Here is a 20,960-nt window from a genome sequence, read left to right as displayed (position 1 = left end):
CCTCAGTTTACATCGAGATTCTGGAAACAGTTACATGAGTCTTTGGGTACTAAACTTAATTTTAGTACAGCATTTCATCCACAGACTGATGGGCAATCTGAGCGAGTAATTCAGATTTTGGAAGACATGCTTCGAGCTAGTGTTATTGATTTTGAATCTGGTTGGGAACGTTACTTGCCGTTACCTGAATTTGTTTATAATAACAGTTATTAGTCCAGTATTCAGATGGCTCCGTATGAAGCTCTATATGGTAGAAAATGTCGATCACCTGTATGTTGGACAGAATTAAATGAAAAGAAGATAATTGGACCTGAATTGATTCGTGAAACAAAAGAAACAGTCAAGAAGATTCAACAGAGATTAAAAGCAGCTTTTGACAGACAAAAATCTTATGCTGATCTGAAACGTCGGGACATTGAATACTCAGTCGGGGATATAAAGTGTTTCTCAAAGTTTCTCCTTGGAAGAAAGTATTAAGATTTGGCCGAAAAGGGAAGTTAAGTCCTCGGTTTATCAGACCATATGAAGTTATAGAGAGAGTTGGACCAGTTGCTTACCGATTGGCTTTACCTCCGAAATTACAACAAATTCATGATGTTTTTCATGTTTCAGTGTTACGAAGGTATCGATCGGATCCATCTCATATTATCTCTATTGAAAATATTGAGATTAGACTAGATTTGTCATATGAAGAGGAACCAGTTCAAATATTAGCTCGAGAAGTGAAAGAATTAAGAAACAAACGAGTCCCTCTGGTAAAAGTACTGTGGAGAAGTCATAGTGTAGAAGAAGCAACATGGGAACAGTAGGAAACTATGAGATCACAGTATCCTCATTTATTTTCAGGTAAAATTTCGAGGACGAAATTTTTTTAAGGGGGAGGAAATGTAATGACCCAAAATCCGTGTGCACCAGAAAAGTGTGTTATCGGGCCTCCGTCTTAGTGAAATAAGTTTGAAAATAATTATTAAAAATATTTATGAGCCTAGTGGTGTGTCTAATTAGGTAAATTTAGCTTAATTTAGAGTAATTAGCAAAAATGATTAAATTGAATAAAGAATGAAAGTCTAATTATAGATTAAAAGAAAGTAATAAGGGCTAAAATGGCAATTAAGCCATTTAGCATAAGTTGAGGCGGCAAACATGTTAAAATCTAAGATATTTTTAGATTTTAATTATGTAAATATATATAATTTAATTATTAATTATTTTTTTAAGTATATAGATATTTATTATTTATTATTATTCTATTAAATTATAATTTATATTATTAAATTATGATTATTATTAAAAATAAATTAAAATAAAGGCAAATGTATGGTGATTAAATTATACAAGTATAATGCATATATTTATACATTTGTAATATATTTATTTAATTAATTTTTATTTAAATAAAAAGATTTTTATCATATTAAAATATTAAATTATATAAACTAAAAAATAAGGACAATTAGATGGTGATGATAATAGGCAAGTGTAAAATATATGTGTGTCCAATTGTAATATATATTTGTTATTAAATAAGATATTTATAATAATAATAATTATTATTATAAAGTTAATAAAATAAAAGAATAAAAGAAATGAAATAAAATAAAGAAATAAAACAAAGTAAAGAAGAAACAAAAGACATTTCGAATCAGAGCAGGAAAGAAAAAGGAAAGAAAGAAGAAAGGGAAAATTAAGGTTTTGAAGCTTGAAGTTTAATTGCTAATATCGAGCCTGAAGCATCGGCCCAAAAAGGAAAAGGAAAGATCGTCGAGGATTAAATCTGAAGAGAATTCTGGTTTGTATCACTATAACTCAAGCTTTATAATTAATATGTGTTTAATTTCAAATGAATATGTGGTAAGTATTTTAAGGTAAGTATTTAATGAACTAATAAAATTTGTGATTGGGTATTAAAATTGAGATTGATACTGAACTGAATTATGGGATACTAAATATTGTTTTGAATACCGAATTGAACTGTGAAATTACTGAATAATGTTACGTATATTGCATTGAACTGTAAAATTTCTAATGAAGTGAATTACTGAATTACTATGAAAATTAATCAAAATAATAAATTATAATTAATATTGAATCGAAATGGAAATTGTACTGAAAAAGGATTTAAAATACCCTATTAACTAGTCGAGCTAGTCGGATATAGTTGGCATGCCATAGGATATAGAAGAGTACGGGTTTTCGCCGGCTTACTGATCAGGCATAATAATAATAAATTATTATGTGCCGACTACTGTTACTGTTACCGTTACTGTTACCGATTCAACACTTTGTGTGTCGAATACTATTACCGTTACTATTACAGATTCAGCACTTTGTGTGTTGAATACTGTTACTGTTACTGCTACTGCTGCTGTTACAGATTACTGATTAGGTACTGTGTACCGTTAAGGCACATTGTGCTGTACTGGTGTGTTGGTTGGGATCCGTGTATCCGCCGAGTCCGAGTCAAGTTAATAGGGACAAATGAAATAAATCTACTGATAAAACTAAATTTGAATGATATGGCATATGTGAAAGTTGAGAATTGAAATAAAGAAATAAGAATGGTATATATATATAATTGAATGATAACATGAAAGATTGAATTGTTCATTAAGTGATGATAATTGTAATGTAAAAGTATGTGTATGATTTAATGTATTTAATTATAAACTGAATTATAGTGATACCACTGAGTATATGGATACTCAGCGTACGGTTGTTTCCGTGCGCAGGTTGTAGAAGTCAAGTACTGAACCAGCATCCAAAGCTAGACCCGACTTCAGCAAACTTTTGGTGATGTATATTTTCTTTTGGTAATGTGGCATGTACATAGGATGTATATAAAGGTTATTATGCTTTGAATATAAATGGTTTAAAATGTTAGTATTACAAGTTTAAGAATTATAATGAAAAAGTTTATCCATTTCAATTTAATTAGCACAATGATAAATTTAAATTAATATTATATTGATTAAGTTGATTAGAAAGTAAATAGAATAGAAAATGAATGTGTGAAATAAATTGGTTGAATTGGTTATGTTTGAAATGGATATGGTTTTAATTGCAGGGGGTTTTATGTAAAAATAAGCAAAAATGCTGTCGAAATTTATAAAAAAAAATTGGAGTGCTTAAACGAGTCCCGTTTCACTTAAATGTATATTTTAGACTTTGAGAGTTCGATATAGGGATTTAGTAATTAAATTATGCAATGAATGTTATTCTATTTGTGAATTATTCATAAGTTATCTGATACGTCCGGTAATGCCTCGTAACTCTGTTTCGGCGACAGTTCGGGGTTAGGGGGTATTACATCAAAATTTTCTAAGTTTTCAAAACTTTTATATGTTATCAAATTGGTCTCGAATGCATGAGTTAGGCTTTGTATGATCGATTTCAGTTCTTATTGAATATGAATGAATGACATTTACTGTAATGATATGATTATTTGATAACGATTGTTCTGAATATTATTATAAGTCCGATAATGCCTCTTAACCTATTCCGGCGACGGTTACAGATTAAGGGTATTACAATATTATATATTGTAACTAAACCTAAAACTTAAGTCTCATATCACAATTCAAATAAAATAATATAATTCCACATAACATAAATTTATAATAATATATCTAAAATATTTATAATGAAAATATTATCCGAGCCAAAACCTTTCAAATGCAGAGTTTGCATCCGTTCTCACTGAATATAATGAAAATACTTATAATAAAAATATAATGAAGAAAAGTTATTCCAAAAGGGTCAATCACTCGATGGTTTGATTAGTTGAGCTCATTCTCACTGAATTTTATGAAGTCATTTTGTGATTCATACTTATCATACTCACTTGAAAACAAAAGAAAGCTAATTATTGGAGATTCAATGCTGGGGATTGATGGCGTTGTCAAAAGAAATTCATAATCATTTGGCATTTTCTATTTTTTTTAAAGCGCAAGTTTTGGATTGTTTATCTTAATCTTAGTTGTTGTTTTTTTTTAATTTATAATTTTATAAAAAATAAAAAAAATTATTAAAAAAATTTGGTTTTTGAGGTAGGCTGGCTTTTTCAATTTGATACTTAATTTCTTTTAATTTAGTACTTAAAAATTGTTCTAATAAAAAAAAGCCACGTGACCTTTTTTTTTGTAAAACATATAAATTTTATTTTTCAAAAATATAAAATTTTAAAATTTGTTAAAATATAAAACTTATATAAAATAAAGAAATATATAATTTAAAAATGTATATAATTTTAAAAATATAAAATAGAAAGGAAATTTAAAATATAGAAAAATATATATAAACTCTAAAAAAGTATATAAAATAATTATATATTATTATAGTACTCGCCATTACTAACCCGCTACTCGGTTACCTGATTGGGTCCTAATTCATAATCTACATGGTTCGCACATGAGGTGTTCACATTTTTCTATGAGACTGCACGATATGGATTTGCACCATCAAGGCAAACCCACATTTAGAAAACACGTGTTAATTCTAGAATAAGGTACGTGTTTGCATGCTTGAGGACCTACCTACAATGTCTCATCCATGAACAGCAACTATATCATATAAATAGAGAATCTAACCTTTTTGAAGGACACTTTAAAACACTCAACATGTAACACTCCCTAACCCCGTCCCGTTGTCGGAACAGGACTACCGAGTATTACCGGTCATTACATTATATTTACACGTAAAACAGGAATAAATATAATACTGTACATCTTAATATACCTTTAATGGGCCTTCAATACTTAAAAAGTACATTTAGAACAAAGCGAGGATCGATCGAAAGCTTAGAAAATTTTCGTGAAATTTCAAAGTTTCTCCCTATGAATAGTTCCACACGCCCGTGTGGTCTAGGGAACACGCCCGTGTGCCCTTTTTAACATGCCTGTGTTCTCTACCCGTGTAACGCTCTGTCAATTTACTCATGGCTAACTAATTTCACACGGCCAAGTCACACGCCCGTGTGCTCAGCCCATGTGGCAATCTGTTTGTAGCATTTTAGGTGCAAGGGACACACGGCCTAACAACATGCCCGTGTGCTAGCCGTGTGTCTCACACGGTCTGATCACACGCCCATGTGCCAGGCCATGTGGACTTAAAATGAGCCTTTAATTACAAACTTACCAACCCTGCAAAACTCAATCTTTAAGCTAGCAATATTCTTAACTTTCAACAATAAATCATTCAACCAATGTATCTTCATTGGTACCACAATTTATGTCAAACATACTAGATAACCATATTAATCAAACATACCTAGATTTAACTTCAAACATATTTATTCCATACCATAGTTCAACATCTTTAACTCCATTTACTATTATATATTAGACAACAACTTAATAGCCTAGGTACATGCCATTTTATTAAAAAGAAAGGTACTTCACCACTTTGATGTCCGGGATTGGCTTGGATGCTGAGTCCTTAGCTCTTTAGTACCTAATCCTGCGCACGGAAACAAAACCGTACACTGAGTTTACACTCAGTGGTATTTCTATAAACTAGCACATAAAGAAATATTAAATCATTCATACATTTAAATCATAAGTCTTTACTTTCATGATCTTAATAGTTCGTTTACTCACCTTTATCTCTTAGCCTTTAAATGTAGTTAAACAATTCTTTACACATTTCATATCATTTTATACCTTTCAAAAATCATACATTAGTATGGTATTTATATGTACTAACAATCAACATTCAGTCATAATCATATAATCGATAGCATTCAGTCTTCAGTACTTTCATTTACCCTTTGATCGCGTGATTTCGTGATAGGTTTTAAATATTTATGATTACTCATTCTTGAACTAACTATTATCGCGATGTAGGAAAGTGTACCTATCGAACAGTAGTATAGTTTTAGCAAGACTGGATTGTCGAACCCAAAGGAACTAAAAGTATTAGTAATGATTGTCTTTTTATTATCGAGCCTAAGAATGAAGAGGTTTTGTTTTAATTAACTAATTGTCTAAACTAAGAACTCACAAAGAAAAGAATTGGGGAATTGCTTTTGGGGAAAATCGATTGACTTAAGACAATACCTAAGGAAAAATCCACCTAGACTTTACTTTTTATTCTGGCTCCGAATCAGACGACTTATTCATTCAACTTGTTCCGTGAAGATCCCTAAGTTTTGTTATTATCCCTGTTTAAGATTAACAACGTCTAATCCCTAGATTGAATAATTGAGACTTTTCTCTAATTAACACCCTAGGGTTGCATTAACTTGATCTATGGATCCCCTTATTAAGTTTCACCCTAATCTGGAAAAATCTTGTCACCCTATGTCTAGGCGCGCAATCAACTCCGCTTAATTATGACAAATGTACTCTTAGACAGAGTCTATTCCTCCTCTGAATTAAGAACAGATAATTAAGAACAAGTTAAATATTTATCATACGATTTAGACATAATAACAAGATTCATCTTAGGTTTCATTCCCCTTAGGTATTTAGGGGTTTTAGTTCATAACTAAATAAGAAAACATCTCAGAATGATAAAGAATACAAAACATAAAGAAAACCAAAACTCCTGAAGGGAAATTGAAGAGAGATCTTCAGTCTTGATGATGAATCCGGCTTCTGAGATGGATCAATAGACTTCCTTGGAGTAATTCCTTACTCCCTATTCTCCCTGTCATTTTTCTTCCTTTTTTAGGGTGTATTTATTGGCTTTGGAATGCCTAAAAGCCCTCAAAATTAGCCTTTTCCGAATTTGACTCAGCTTGGGCTCGGCAAGGACACGCCCGTGGCACACGCCCGTGTTTGATTACTTCAGGCCATGTTCGAGCCTGTCAAATTGACACGGCTGTGTGGTTTGCCCGTGTGAGGAGGTCTAGGCCGTGTTGATTTCGTACTTTGACCCATTTTCCCCATTTTTGGCCCGTCTCTCGTTCCTTTCGCTCTCCTAGACTCTCTTAAGTATAAAACATCAAATTAAAGGATTAGGAGCATCGAATTCACCAATTCTAATGGGAAATCATCCACAAAATGCATTGAACATGGGGTAAAAATATGTATAATTTACGATTTATCAAATACCCCCACACTTAAGCATTTGCTTGTCCACAAGCAAAATTCTCAACTCATAATCAAAATAAATTTTTTTCAACTTATAATTTCTATCGATAATATCTCACATTAATCCATAAGTAATCATACATTGAGAATTCAACTAAAAGAACATAAAAGTTCCAAACGTTCCAAGTTGAGCATTTTATTCATGTAAACATAGGTGTCTCCCCTCATCTAAGTAATTACCTTTGATTCAGAATATCACAGAGTTTTACATCCCCATTAAAGATTCACTCAAATCACTCGAGGTGTTTAAGGACAATACATGAAGCACTCAATAGTCAATAATGAAAGGTCGTTACCATAGGCTTGCATGAAAATCAAATCTCCACCACTATAATTTAAGATGATACATCAATCAAAAGGTCTTTAGAGGGTTGTAATGAGGCTTGGTTAGGGGGTGAGGCCACAAACTGAAAGAAAGGGTTAGAATCGAGATTGAATTGAAAATTTGCCTAACTAGAAAAAGAGTTAATCTTCACTTGCGTACAACAGTAATACCTAAACTTTGGGATTACTAATAAATATACATAGTTTTTTTTAAGAACAAGTTAAATATCATAAACTAACTATTAAGAACAAAACATAGCTAAACAATCCATTCAACTCAAATCTCGACAAAAATAGGGATTAATTTAGGGGATTTCAACAATAATGGGTTAAGGGTTAATATTAAGGGTAATACAAAGAATGGTTTATTAGGCTCAAGGGGGTTTACTAGGGTTAATCGTGGAGGTAGGCTTTTCATGGAATGAGCGGGTTAGTCCTAAGTGCCTTAATCATTTTACATATCAAATCAAATGGTGTGGTCTCGACATGCATAATCATGCAAGTTCTAGTATAACAGTTCAATACTGACGCATTCAAAGCAATAATAAAAGTGAGCATGAAAAGAATTAATAGATGCTCAAAAGGCTCAAAAATCTCACAAAAATTATGGCTTTTTAATGTTAAAAACTTGTGGATTCCAATTCACAGTAATACCTAAACTTTGGGGAAACAGCCTAAGATTTTAAATTCATAAAAATCAACTCATCATGCTTGATTCTCTAATGTCTTAAAGTTTAAACAATCAATGCATAATTGCCTATGTTTTAATTCAAGATATATCAATCAAAATCATAAATTAATTAAAATTTATCCTAAATATGATGTGAAAGCTTTTCAAGAGAACAAGGCAATCATTCAGGGATTTTTCTGATAATGAAATAAATACCCCCTACACTTAAGATGTACATTGCCCTCAATGTACAAAGATAGATATTAAAGTATAAAAAGAAGATAGGGGGAGAAGTGAAACTTCTTGTATGATGAATGGATGACATTCTTAGATTGGCGAGATCGAGTATTGGAGATAACTCTGGATGGCAAGCTTGATTCTGAAAGTAAGCTGTTTTTAAAAGGAAAATAAATAAATCTTAAAAACTTAACAAAAAAATAAAATAAGATAATTATTCTAATTTTTCAAGTGTCATGGCCGGTGCACACGTCGGTGTGGCTCGTGTCCTGTCTATGTTCGTCGCGAATTGTGATGTCATCATACGGCCTTCTCGCACGCTCGTGTGTATAGGCCGTGTGGCTACATGATCGTGTCGCACGGCCATGTCTGGTGTGTTTCACTTCTCCCACGGTCGTGTAGGTTTTTGCACGCCCGTGTCATTCTGACAGTGTGGCCCACGGGTGCTAGACATGGGCGTGTCTCACGCCCGTGTTCGTTTGGCAGATTTGACCACAGCCAAGTCGCATGCCCGTGGCCACTTATCGCATCCCGTGTTGGGAAAGATAACTTTTACCCTGTTTTTGCACGGTCGTGTTTCTGTCTGTAGTGGTCACACGGCCATAAGCACGATCGTGTGATTGGCCATGTAGAGTTGGGGACCTGTGCTTCAAATACTCTGTTAGTGACCTAAATGTTTAAAATTTGAAATTTGAAATAATTTAAAATCATTAGTACTCGGGTTGCCTCCCGAGAAGCGCTTGTTTATAGTCTAAGCTCGACTATTACCTTGTTGGTTTATTCAGGGTGGTTTGTGGAGTCGTAGCTCCTCTCCATCATTTTTAAAGTTCTTGCCATTATAAAGTTTGAGACGATGTCCATTTACATTGAAAGTACCGTATGACGAGTGACTCACCGCTATTGTGTCATATGGAAGAACAGATTGAATTACAAAAGGTCCTGACCATCGTGATTTAAGTTTCCCAGGAAACAATCTGAGTCTTGAGTTATATAGTAAGACAAGATCTCCAACTTCAAATTGCTTTCGTTGCTTTAAGTGAGTGTCATGGCGCCGCTTTGTGGCTTCCTTGAATAGGCGTGAATTTTCGTATACATTGGCTCGCCACTCATCAAGCTCGTTCAGCTGCATCAACCTGCATTTTCCTGCAAGTTCGGGATTAAGGTTTAGAAATTTCATAGCCGAAAAAGCTTTATGCTGTAGTTCGAATGGTAGATGACAACTTTTTCCATAAACAAGTTTCTAACGTGATGTCCCTATGAAGGTCTTAAAAGCAGTTCTGTAAGCCCATGAGGCATCATCTACTTTCATTGCCCAATCTTTTCTGTTTGATTCTAGTGTTTTTTCAAGGATCCGTTTGATTTCTCGGTTTGCTACTTCAACTTGTCCATTAGTTTGAGAATGGTATGGGGTGGCTGTTCTATGATGAACTCTATATTTCTTAAGGGTTTTTTCAAATTGGGTATTACAAAAATGAGTGGCCCTGTCACTGATAATTGCTCTAGGTGTTCCGAATCTCTAGAAGAGTTTCTTAAGGAAATGTACTACCACTCTAGCATCGTTAGTAGGTAGAGCTTGGGCTTCCACCCATTTGGACATGTAATCAACTGCTACTAAGATGTATTTATTCCCAAATGAACTGGAGAATGGGCCCATGAAATTAATACCCCAAATGTCAAATATTTCACATGAAAGCATATAGTTTTGAGCCATTTCATCACGTTTAGATATGTTACCTGTTCGTTGGCATTTGTCACATGAAGTAACGTACATGTTAGCGTCTTTGAATAATGAAGGCCAATAAAAACCTGATTCAAGTATTTTGTGTGCGGTCTTAGTTCCACTATAGTGTCCTCTGGTTGGCCATGAGTGGCAATGTTCCAATATTTTTTATGTTTCTGATCCTGTAACGCATCTTCTAATGATTTGATCTGCACATCTGTGAAACAGAAAGTGGTCGTCCCAAAAATAGTTTTTCACATCATTAAAGAATCACTTATTTTGCTGGTGTGTTAACCCTTTTGGGATAATGTTATCGGTTAAAAAATTCGCGATGTCTGCAAACTAAGGTACGTCGGAGTCATATATAGCGAAAAATTGTTCTTCAGGGAACGAATCATTTATTCCAACTTCATCTAGTTCTTTGGTATTGGAGTTTTCAAGCCTGGGCAGATGATCAGCTGCGAGATTTTCAGCTTCCTTCTTATCCTTAATTTCCAAGTAGAATTCCTGCAATAGGAGAATCCATCGAATGAGTCGAGGTTTTGCATCGGTTTTAGTTAAAAGGTAGCAAAGGGCAGAATGGTCAGTGTACACAACAACTTTAGACAATATAAGATATGATTGAAATTTATCAAATACAAAAACCATAGCTAGCAACTCTTTTTCCGTAGTGGTATAATTCTCTTGTGCCGCTGTCAAAGTTTTGCTAGCATAATAGATAGGTTGAAAATGCTTGTCTCTCCGCTGTCCCAGTACTGCAACTATTGCAAAGTCACTCGCATCACACATTAATTCAAATGGTAAATTCCAATCAGGTGCAATTATAATTGGAGCATTAATTAATTTATCCTTTAGAGTATTGAATGCTTCTAAGCACTCCTAATTGAAATTGAAAGGTATATCTTTTTCTAGCAATTTAGTCAAAGGCTTAGCTATTTTAGAAAAATCCTTAATAAATTTTCTATAAAAACCAGCATGTCCTAGAAAGCTTCTAATAGCCTTAACTGAACTAGGAGGCAGTAATTTTTCGATTGTTTCTATTTTAGATTTGTCCACCTCAATCCCTTTACTAGAAATTTTATGCCCTAATACAATACCTTCTTGAACCATAAAGTGACATTTTTCCCAGTTAAGCACAAGGTTCGTTTCCTCACATCTTATTAAAACCCATTTTAAATTTTTAAGGCAAAGGTGGAAAGAGTTACCGAATACCGAGAAATCACCCATAAATACTTCCATGATATCTTCCACGAGTTCGTCGAAGATGCCATCATACAATATTGAAAAGTGGCAGGAGCATTACATAATCCAAAAGGCATTCTACGATAAGCCAACGTACCATATGGGCATGTGAATGTCGTCTTTTCTTGATCTTCAGGAGCTATTGGGATTTGGAAGTAACCCGAGAGTCCGTCTAGAAAGCAGTAGTACATGTGCCCGGATAATCTTTCCAACATTTGGTCAATGAATGGTAAGGGAAGTGATCTTTTCTTGTGGCATCATTCAGTTTCCTGTAATCGATGCAAACTCTCCATCCTATGACTATCCTTGTTGGGATTAATTCATTCTTCTCGTTGGTCACAACAGTCATTCTACCTTTCTTAGGGACAACCTGCAATGGACTAACCCAAGAACTATCAGAAATAGGATAAATAATCCCAGCATCTAGAAGTTTAATTACCTCGGCTTTTACAACTTCCTTCATGTTGGGGTTCAGTCGTCTTTGAGCTTGTACACACGGTTTGTATTCATCTTCTATCAAAATTTTGTGGGTGCAAAAAGAAGGGCTGATTCCTTTAATGTCAAAAATTTTCCAAGCTATGGCCTTTTTATGTTCTTTTAATACTTGGATTAATTTCTCTTTTTCCTTGGGTTGCAAGTTAGAAGCAATGATAACTGGTAATGTAGAGTTATTTTCAAGGAATGCGTACTCCAAGTGGTTCAGTAATTGTTTAAGTTCCAGTTTGGGAGGCTCTTCAATAGAGGGTTTTTGCTTAAGTTCATTGTTTAGCTTAATGCCCTCATATTCTACTTGTCTTCAAAAGTACTCATTAGGTTCATCATCTGTCTCCTCTTCTTGAGCTAGATACAGTTCCAATGTGTCCTCCTGTATAATTTCCTGAAAAGTGTCTTGAGTAGTATGATCAATAGAGTCAATAAAATAACATGAATCATCCTGTTCCCTAGAAAACCTCATAGCATCATAAATTTTAAAGATAATCTCCTCGTCACCTACTCTAAGTGCCAATTTACCGTCACCCACATCGATTACAGCCTTAGTAGTGGCTAAAAATGGGCGTCTTAAAATTAAAGGCACTTCCACATCTTCATCCATGTCAAGCACAACAAAGTCAATAGGAAATATGAATTTATCTACATTCATGAGTATGTCTCCTATAATGCCCCTAGGATATTTAACAGATCTATTGGCTAATCGAATACTCATCCTAGTAGGTTTAGGATCCCCAAGACGAAGTTGTTTGAACATTTTATATGGCATCAAATTAATGCTAGCGCCTAAATCAGCTAGTGCTTTCTCAACATTCAGACTACCAATTAAGCAAGGGATAATAAAACTCCCTAGGTCTTTCAGTTTGGTTGGGAACTTGTTTTGGAGTATAGCTGAGCACTTCTCATTGAGTTCTACTATAGACAAGTCCTCGAATTTCCTCTTATTTGTTAGAAGCTCCTTTAAAAATTTTGCGTATGTAAGCATCTACGAGATAGCTTCAACAAAAGGTAAGTTGATATGTAATTGCTTAAAAAGTTCAAGAAACTTACCGAATTGCGCATCAATGCCATCTTTTTTCAATTTTTCTGGGTACGAAACTGGAGGTTTATATTCTTTTGGCACTTATTTGTCACTATTTTTTATTTTTTCTTCCCCTCTTTCGCTTATCACGGATTCTTGTGTTAGCTTCTTTTCAGTTTCCACTAGCACTTTCCCACTCCTTAGTGTAACTACTTCCACATGCTCTTTTGATTGGGTGTTACTAGGTAAACCCCCTAGTGGTCTTTCTGAAATTAATTTGGATAGCTGCCTTATCTGAGTTTCGAGCCCTTGGATCGATGCTTGTTGATTCTTAAGTGTTGTCTTAATATTCTGGAAACGAGTTTCTGACACCGATATAAACTTTGAGAGCATCTCTTCAAGGTTCGGCTTATTTTCCTGTTGGTAGGGTAGTTGCTGAAAACCCGGAGGATGTTGTGGTCTTTGATTTCCTTGGCCTCCCCACAAGAAATTGGGATGGTTTCTCCAACCTGCATTGTAAATGTTACTAAATGGATTGTTCTGAGGTCGAGAATTATTACCCATGTAGTTTAGTTGCTCGTTATCCATGTCATGGCCATAAGGTTGGTATTCTGAATGGCTTGTTCCACCGCTACTTGCTTCGCACTGTATTACTGGGTGAACCTGTGAAGAACTAAGAAAACCCTCAATCTTTTTATTCAAGAGTTCTACCTAATGTGAAAGCATGGTGACCAAATCGACGTTATAAACACCTACTGTTTTCGTTGGCTTTGTCCTCATGACTTGCCACTGATAGTTATTTAGTGACATCTCCTCAATAAACTCATAGGCATCTTCAGGTGTTTTATTATTGATGATTCTGCCAGCAGCTGTGTCAATCATTTGCCGAGTCGAAGGATTCAAACCATTGTGGAATGTTTGAACTTGGAGCCAAAGCGGTAACCCATGGTGAGGGCACCTTCTCAGTAAGTCCTTGTATCTCTCCCATGTATCGTAGAGGGTTTCTAAATCCATTTGCACAAAAGAAGAGATATCATTATGTAATTTAGTCGGCGGAAAATATTTTAGTAAGAATTTTTCGGTCATTTGTTCCCAAGTAGTAATTGGCCATCGTGGTAACGAGTTCAACCACTGTTTAGCTTTATTTCTTAATTAAAAGGGAAACAACCGAAGATGTATGGCATTATCAAAAACGCCATTGATTTTAAACGTATTGCAAAATTCTAGAAAGTTTGCTAAGTGAGCGTTGGGATCTTCATCCTGCAAACCATCAAACTAAACAAATTGTTGTATCATTTTAATAGTGTTAGGTTTTAATTCAAAAGTATTTGCAGCTACAGCAGGTCTAACTATGCTAGATTCAGTTCCAGTTAAAGAAGGTTTAGCATAATAATACATAGTGCGTGGAGCAGGATTTTGATTAGCCACAATTGCAAAAGGTAGCTGATTGTCTTGGTTTTCAGCCATCTCTTCGATTGGAGGTTGAATATTGTCTTCTTGCTCGTTCTCTGTGTATCGTAAGCTTCGCCTTATTTCTCTTTGATTTCTGTAAACTATACGATCGATTTCTTCGTCAAAAAGTAATGGTCCTGACAGGTTTCTTCTAGTCATAAAGTATTTGCAGCTACAGCAGGTCTAACTATGCTAGATTCAGTTCCAGTTAAAGAAGGTTTAGCATAATAATACATAGTGCGTGGAGCAGGATTTTGATTAGCCACAATTGCAGGAGGTAGCTGATTGTCTTGGTTTTCAGCCATCTCTTCGATTGGAGGTTGAATATTGTCTTCTTGCTCGTTCTCTGTGTATCGTAAGCTTCGCCTTATTTCTCTTTGATTTCTGTAAACTATACGATCGATTTCTTCATCAAAAAGTAATGGTCCTGACAGGTTTCTTCTAGTCATAAACTATAAGAAATTTCCAAGAGAAAGAAAATGTAAGTTAATAAATAATAATACTACTAAAATTAAATTAAATTGCAAGAAAAAAATGGCTAAAATAATAAAAATTGAGCGTTCCTAATATTTCAGTTTCCTGCCAACGGCGCCAAAAAACTTGATCACGTGATTTTGTGATAGGTTTTAAATATTTATGATTACTCATTCTTGAACTAACTATTATCGCGATGTACGCAAGTAGTATAGTTTTAGCAAGACCGGATTGTCGAACCCAAAGGAACTAAAAGTACTAGTAATGATTGTCTTTTTATTATCTACCCTAAGAATGAAAAGGTTTTGTTTTAATTAACTAATTGTCTAAACTAAGAACTCACAAAGAACAGAATTGGGGAATTGCTTTTGGGGAAAATCGATTGACTTAAAACAATACCTAAGGAAAAATCCACTTAGACTTTACTTGTTATTCTGGCTTCGAATCGGACGATTTATTCATTCAACTTGTTCCGTAAAGATCCCTAAGTTATGTTATTATCCCTGTTCAAGATTAACAATGTCTAATACCTAGATTGAATAATTGAAACTTTTTTCTAATTAACACCCTAGGGTTGCATTAACTCGATCTATGGGTCCCCTTATTACGTTTCACCCTAATCTGGCAAAATCTTGTCACTCTATGTCTAGGCACGCAAACAACTCTGCTTAATTATGACAAACGTACTCTTAGACAGTGTCTATTCCTCCTCTAAATAAGAGCTTATCTTGAATTAGTATCCTGGGATATCAAAACAAGATTTAAGAACACATAATTAAGAACAAGTTAAATATTTATCATACGATTCAGAAATAATAACAAGATTCGTCTTAGGTTTCATTCCCCTTAGGTATTTAGGGGTTTTAGTTCATAACTAAATAAGAAAACATCTCAGAATGATAAAGAATACAAAACATAAAGAAAACCCAAAACTCCTGAAGGGAAATTGAGGAGAGATCTTCAGTCTTGATGATGAATCCGGCTTTTGAGATGAATCAATCGGCTTCCTTGGAGTAATTCCTTACTCCTTATTCTCCGTATCCTTTTTCTTCCTCCTTTAGGGTGTATTTATAAGCTTTGGAATGCCTAAAAGCCCTCAAAATTAGCCTTTTCCGAATTGGACTCAGCTTGGGCTCGGTAGGGACACGCCCGTGGCACACGCCCTGTTTGATTATTTCAGGCTGTGTTCGAGCCTGCCAAATTGACACTACCGTGTGGTCTGTCCGTGTGAGGAGGTCCAGACTGTGTTGATTTCGTATTTTGGCCTATTGTCTCCGTTTTTGACCCGTTTCTCGTTCCTTTCGCTCTCCTATGCTCTCCTAAGTATAAAACATGAAATTAAAGCATTAGGAGCATCGAATTCACCAATTCTAATGGGAAATCATCCATAAAATGCATTAAACATGGGGTAAAAATATGTATAATTTACGGTTTATCACCCTTATTAACATAACTCGTACTTGGACAGATACACGGATCCAACCCACACACCGAGATATCATACAGTGTTTCATCGGCCAAAGCCGGAATACACCGTAAGGGTAACAGTAATAGTAACAGTCAGGTATGGAGTACCTCTTCAGAACGAATCTAGAACAGTAACAGTAGTTGACACTTATAGTGTCTCATAGACACACAGTCGAAATATCCCTGTACACTTCTAATCCTATGGCATGCCAACTATATCCAACTAGCACGACACGTTCATAGAGTATTCAAATCATTTCGTTTTAATACAGAAACAATAACAATTCCCATCACATCATTCATCATTCATACTGACTAATTAAAAATGGCAATTACATTTATTAAATTATTAAGCATAGTTTATAGAAATACAAACTGTAATTATCGAGTTTACTCGATATCCTCGTTCACTTTCTCCTTTCCTTTTTTTGATGACGTTTCCAGTGCTACGTTAGCTACATAAAAGTTAACATTTAAAATTATCAATATATGTTATTTAATAACACATTTTTTTATTTTCCATATAACTTTCACATAAATTCCATTTTAGTCCTATTACCATAACTATTCTTTCTCTACAAATAAATCTTATATTTCATTTAATACTTACTTTAAACAAGTTTCAACTTCTATATTTCATCTTAAAACATAAATTCTGAAATCCCTTCAATTTAATCCCTACTATGTTAAAATTTATTTCTTCTTTTACAATTCAATCCTTCTCCCACTTCTAACTTGAATTCCTATCAATTAAACCCATAATTCTTCAATTTATACAACTTAATCAACATCTAAAAATTCATTAACTTTTTAAATTTTCAACATAATTCATATAGAACTTTGTCTTAGGATTCCAAAAACATTAAAATTACAAGAAAAAAATGGGTCAAATTGACTTACCAATCAAGCTTGAAATCTTAAAACCCTAATTTTCCCTTTTCTTTTTCTTTCCCTTTTTCCTTCTTTCTTTCCCTGCTATTCGTGCCTTATTTCTTTCTTTTTATGTTTTATTTCTTTTATTTATTTAATATGTTATAATTATATAATATAATATAATTTACTTTATTATTATTTACATATATAATAAGTAAATACATACATATACATACAATTGTACTAATTAAAAAAATACACATGTATTTATACTTACCACACACTTGTCACATAAGGCTTATTTGCTAATTTAGTCCCTTGACTTTTCTATAGTTTATAATTAAACTTTCACACTTTATTCAATTTAATCCTTATACCTAATTAACCTTAATTAAGCTAAATTTACTTAATTAAAATCTAATTAACCTCTCACTCAACTTCATAAATATTTCTAATAAATATTTACGAATCTAATTTTCAAAATCAAAGACCCAAAAATTCACTTTTTCAATAACTTAAAATTTGGGTCGTAATACAACAATTTGGTATGGTGAGTGTGGACAGATTTTTCACCATTAAATGCCATACATACCAAATAAACCTAAAACTTAAATATCATACCACAGTTCAAATAATACAATATAGTCCCACATAACAGTAATTTATAATAATAAATCTAAAATACTTATAATGAAAATATTAAACCAAGCCGAGACCTTTCAAATACCGAGTTTGCATCTTAACATTGTGGGTTATTTATAAAAGTGGAGATTAAAATATTAATTTTAAGTTTCATTCTTGTACTTTATAAAACTTAGAGAAATTATGTAAGGATCTGATCGTTCTATTTTATAAAATCTAAGAAATTAGTTTAACAACTTCAAATCATTAATCTTTTTATATAATAGAAAATTAGTAGTTCAATATAATAATTACTAAAATATAATAATTAATGTGTCCATTTTTAAAATAAAACTCCTCAGTTTTTTATTTTACAACAAAGAACTGATATTCATTAAATAAAGGCCAAAGTTCTACGTGGCAGATAACAATAAAATCAGCAAAAAATGAAAAGACAAAAAAAACCAGCAATACAAAAGGCAACAAGAAAAGAGAGCAATAGAAAACAAGCAATCCAAAACAATAGCAAAGCACAGAGAAAAAGCAAAACCACCTCCGCATTAACACCTTTTACCAAAACTAAATGCCCCCAGGAATATCAGCCGCACCGTCCTCCCCAAAAAGCAGAAACAAAATTGGAACGAACAAGGGAGAAAAACTTTGAAAACCTTCCATGGAGATTCGACAGAACCTTCTCCATCTTCAAAGAATACAGAAACCTATTAAGTTCGTTAGACCCAAGCCTTCCAATCCGCAGCTAGCACCATCTTTGCCGATTTGGGCAGATCATGAACCCAAAAACAAGGGGTTATATGATGCCGGCCTTCCATAACTAAAGCATGAGCCGCCCTATTGACTGCCCTCGGTACAAAAAGGTAAGAAACATTCTCAAACTGTCTCTCTATAACATGAATACTGTTGATAATCGGTCTCAGTAAAGATCTATCTTCTCCGTCTGAATTGAGTTTTTTTATTATGGTAAGGGAATCTCCTTCCAACATAATCCTCGTGAAACCCATTTCAGCCGCAAAAATCATTGCCCTTTCGCATGCCCGAGCTTCAGCAACGAAGGCATCTACCACGTCATCCAAAGGGTAAGTGTACGCCCCCATACAATAACCGTCATTGTTTCTTGCTAATACAGCTGCACAAGTGATTTTAGACTCTTTTTGGAATGCAGCATCAAAATTTAATTTAATCATACCAGTTTTAAGAGGACGCCAAAGATGATGTATTGTAGTATTAGAGGAGACTATCAATTTCATTTGACACAATGAAATCTCTTGACAATATCCTCGAATAAAGCCAACTAGATCCTGCATATGAAATTTTAGCCCTTCATGAACTAATTTGTTTCTTCTGTGCCATAACGCCCAAATAGAAATAATTAGGACCTGTCTAGTATTGCTATCAGCCGCAAGAAAAGTATTAACTAATCTGTCTTTGCAACTTGAGGTATTCTCATTCATAATGAGCCTGATATTAAGAAAGGCCCAAAGCTGTTAAAGAACGCCACAAGTCCACATAAGATGATCAGAATCCTCCAGAGCAACATTACAGAGGGGGCAGTCAACCTCAACAAACAACCGACGTTGAACAAGATTGGTATAATGAGGCACATAGTTGTTAAACAAGCGCCACACATGTATTTTAATTTTAGCTGGAATATGTAGATCCCAAAGCAGTTGATAGAACTCTTTGTATTTAGCAGTAGTAATAGAGTTGGAATCATTAAACTGTAACTACTCTGTAATCAAAACACGATATCCACTCTAGACGGAGTAATCCCCAGTAGCCTCATGCTTCCAGACCAACATATCATGCATTCTGTGGCTAGCCAGTGGAATAGAGAGAATACAGTTCATTTGGTCATCATCAAACAGGCTGGACAAAACCTCCTTTCTCCAAGTATAAGACACAGGATCAATTAATTGATTGACATTAGTCCAAGAAGTATTAATGTTTTGGACTGCTAACCGGTTATTTCCATGCCCAGGAAACCAATGACTGTTCTAGATATTCACACTATTCCCATTACCAATACGCTAAACAAGCTCATCAGCAATCAACTCTCGAGCGCTGCATAAGCTTCTCCAGGTAAACGAAGGGTAAGACCCAACTTTAGCTGAGAATATATCTGAGAAAGGAAAATAACGTGCTTTTAATACCTTCGATAAAAGGCAATTAGGCTGAGTAAAAATATGCCATATTTGTATTGCTAATAAGGCCCGATTAAACAAGAACAAATCCCTGAAACCCATACCGTCAGCCCACTTAGGTTTGCACAAAGCATTCCAATTACTCCAATGGACTCTTTTTGTTGTTTTGTTGTTAGGCCACCAAAACTTATTTAAAAGGCCCTCCAATTTACTACACAACATCTTTGGTAAGGCAAAACACTGCATGACATAAACGGGAATGGCTTGAAGAACGAATTTGATAAAAACTTCTTTACCTCCCATCGAAAGATAACGCAAACCCCAACCATCTATTCTTTTTCTAAGCCGGTCCACGAAATGAGCAAAAGCCCACTTCTTCTTTCTTTCTACCATCTTAGGCAATCCTAAATACTTTTCTAGATTAGTAGCTACCCGAACACCTAGTATGCCCGTCACCAACTCTCTAACATTAAAGTCCACATTAGCACCAAAATAGATAAGTGATTTATCAATATTCACCCTTCGACCCGAAGCTTGTTCATATTCAGTAATAACACTTCTCACCGTATTAGCTCCCTCTTCCGACGCATCCCCGAATAGAATACAATCATCTGTAAAAAATAGATGATTAACCGAGAATTTTCCTCTTCCGATAGGCGCACCCCGCATAAGGTCTTTCTACTTAACTTCATGAAGAAGCGTTGAAAAGCCCTCTGCACAAATTAGAAAAAGATAAGGGCTAAGAGGATCCCCTTATCTCAATCCCCTCGACGGAGCAAACCAGGCACTCATTTCCCCATTAAGACCTACCGTATATGAGACAGAACATACATACACATACACCTCATAATGAGAACAATCCAATCGGTATGAAAACCCATGCGACTCATCATTCCAGCTAAAAAGTCCCATTCGACACTATCATATGCTTTACTCATATCAAGTTTAAGCGAAAATTCCCTTTGCGACTTCTTTTTTTCATTTTGAGAGAATGTAAAACTTCATAAGCTATTAAGACATTATCCGAAATGTGTCTTCCCAGAATAAAAGCTCATTGAGATTCATTGATACACACCCTCAATAAGTCACTCATGCGATCCACCAACACTTTCGCAATGAT

General features: G+C 34.4%; 1 long non-coding RNA gene and 1 other non-coding gene across 2 annotated transcripts; both read left to right on the top strand.

Annotated features, from left to right (window-relative positions):
• The first annotated feature begins 13,734 nt into the window (after nucleotides 1–13,734).
• LOC121208951 (small nucleolar RNA R71) lies at nucleotides 13,735–13,840 on the top strand. Its single transcript, XR_005904072.1, has one exon. It is a non-coding gene; the product is annotated as a small nucleolar RNA R71 (small nucleolar RNA).
• A 4,252-nt stretch (nucleotides 13,841–18,092) lies between these two features.
• On the top strand, nucleotides 18,093–19,553 carry LOC121207608 (uncharacterized). The gene is made up of 2 exons (XR_005902709.1): nucleotides 18,093–18,556; nucleotides 18,665–19,553. It is a non-coding gene; the product is annotated as an uncharacterized lncRNA (long non-coding RNA).
• The last annotated feature ends 1,407 nt before the right edge of the window (nucleotides 19,554–20,960 follow it).

The sequence above is a fragment of the Gossypium hirsutum genome, chromosome A10 (genome assembly GCF_007990345.1).
Source record: "Gossypium hirsutum isolate 1008001.06 chromosome A10, Gossypium_hirsutum_v2.1, whole genome shotgun sequence".
Lineage (NCBI taxonomy): Eukaryota > Viridiplantae > Streptophyta > Magnoliopsida > Malvales > Malvaceae > Gossypium > Gossypium hirsutum.
This window is presented reverse-complemented; position numbering and strand designations above follow the sequence as displayed.